The following is a 2,452-nucleotide window of genomic DNA, read 5'->3' on the forward strand; positions in this document are numbered from 1 at the left end:
GATGCCACCAAAAACATGTCAGAACTAATAAATGAATTCAGTAAAGTTGCAGGGTACAAAATCAACATACAAAAATCAGTTGCATTTCTACACATTAGCGATGAAGTATCTGAAAGAGAAAGTAAGAAAACCATCTCATTTACGGTAGTATCAAAAATAAAATACATAGGAATAAATTAATCAGTGAGGTGAAAGAGCTGTACACTGAAACTATAAGACATTGATGAAAGGAATTGAAGAAAATACAAACAAATGGAAAGATAGCCTGTGTTCTTAGATTGGAAGAATTAATATAGTGAAAATGTTAATACCATCCAAAGCAATCTGCAGATTCAGTGCAATCCCTAACAGGATCCCAATGGTAATATACACAGAAATACAAAAATCTATCCTGAATTTTGTATGGAATCACAAAAGACCCAAATAGGCAAAGCAATCTTGAGAAAGAAAAACAAAGCGGAAGGACATCACAATTCCTGATTTCAAACTGTTATAAACCTATATTAATCAAAACAGTATGGTCCTGGCATAAAAACAGACACATAGACCAATGGAACAGAATAGGCATCTCAGAAATAAAACCACGCATGTGTGGTCAACTAACTTTTGACAAGAGTGCCAAGAGCCCACCATGGGGAAAGAATAGTCTGTTCAATCAATGGTGTTAGGAGGCATTGAGTTGACATGAAGCTGCTCACCCACAACCTGCTGAGTTTGCCTGTGCAGGGAATTGGGGCCTGTGGCTTCGCCCTGTGCCTCCAGACCACTGAAGTCCGCATTAACCCTGTGGAGTCCAACCCCGACTTTGTGGCGGGAATGATACCTAAAGTGGAGTGGGCAGTGCTTCTGGAGGCTTCAGACACCTTGCATCTCTTCAAGGTGCCCAAAAAGCCAATTCAAGGACATGAACATAAGGAGAATTTTCTGAGAAATATGCACCATGTGCTGCTAGAGGTGAATGTGTTGGAGGGCATCCTGCAATGCCCAGAGTCTGGATTTCTATTCTCCATCAGACGTGGGATCCCCAAAATGTTGCCTAGACTTAAAACAGTGCTAAGCACAAGTTTCTCATTCTGTGACCTTGTGTATCTTTGTTTACATATATCCTGTTTGTTAGTTCTGTTCTCTGTATCCCCAACCCTTGACCCAGTGACACATGAAACACAAAGTGTTCTTGAGCTCGATATCATATACATATTTTTCTCATTAAAGGTTCAAAACCAAAAAAAAAATTAAATAAAAATAAATGGTGTTAGGAAAACTCTATACTCACATGCAAAAGAGTGAAACTATACCCCCCTATCTTACACCACTCACAAAAATTAACTCAAAATGGATTAAAGACTTAAAGGTAAGACCTGAAACCATAAAACTCCTAGAAGAAAATGTATAGATATAGACATAAAATTCACCCATATAAAAGGAAATCCGATCATTTGTGATAACATGGATGAACCTGGAGTGCATTATGCTGTGTGAAATAAGCCAGACAGAAAAAGAAGAATACTGTGTGGTATCACTTATACTTGAAATCTGAAAAAAAAATTCTGATTTTTTCACTGTGTGAAGTGATGGATGTGCTAATTATCTTGCTCTTGGTAATTATTCTATAATTCATGCATATGTTAAATCATCACATTGTACACTATAAATATATACAATTATATTAGTCAATTATTCCTCAATAAAGTTAAAAAAATAAACCAGTAGGGAGCATTCTAGGAACAAGAAGTAATTAAGGGTTGTGTGGCTGGAGATTTGGCTAAGGGGTAGATAGGAGCAACACTGTGAAGGGCCTCACATACCATGTTGGTCCTCTGGGAGTCTTTGCTTATAATCAAGGTATAAGAGTCATCCTGGTTTGCATTTTATAGAAGAAAAGAGCTATAGATTATTCAGGAGTGAGTGCAACAAAATTCTGATATGCTTCTGCTTTTCCTGAAATAGTTCTAATTTCTGTGAAAGAGAAATTCAAAGTCTCATCCTGAGACTGAGTAACACCCTTCTGGAGGCTGGAAGACTAGTGATGGTTCCTTGTCTTTCATGGCATATCAAATGATGCTAAGAGCAGAGTTCTTGACTACAACCAAAATAGGACTTTTCATTCAACAAACTTTAAAAAAAAAAATGTGTTTACAATGTGTCATGCTGTATGACAGTTGCTCAGGATACTTAGTCAAATAAAAATGACCATTCAAACAATTTAAATACTGGTAGAGGATGCAAATATATAAAAGAACAAGTAGACTATAGTGTAACATGTTCAATGATTAGAAGTAAGCATAAATAGTATAGGAGCACAGAGGAGGGATATGGTAAATTTCTGGGGCAGAGGCTTGAAAATGGGTTCAAGTTCTGACTCTGTCACAAATTATTAGCTCTATGATTTTAGATAAGAAATGTAATTTCTTGGGGCTTCATTGCCCCTATCAAAACAATGAGAACATTAGAT

At 36.7% G+C, this 2,452-nt stretch overlaps 1 pseudogene; it reads left to right on the top strand.

Moving 5' to 3' along the window:
• Window positions 1-684: 684 nt before the first annotated feature.
• Window positions 685-1,237, top strand: LOC113607360 (multifunctional methyltransferase subunit TRM112-like protein pseudogene; annotated as a pseudogene).
• The last annotated feature ends 1,215 nt before the right edge of the window (window positions 1,238-2,452 follow it).

Source organism: Aethalodelphis obliquidens, unplaced genomic scaffold (assembly GCF_003676395.1).
Source record: "Aethalodelphis obliquidens isolate GAN/ISIS:26980383/991018 unplaced genomic scaffold, ASM367639v1 scaffold48, whole genome shotgun sequence".
NCBI classification, from domain to species: Eukaryota; Metazoa; Chordata; class Mammalia; order Artiodactyla; family Delphinidae; genus Aethalodelphis; species Aethalodelphis obliquidens.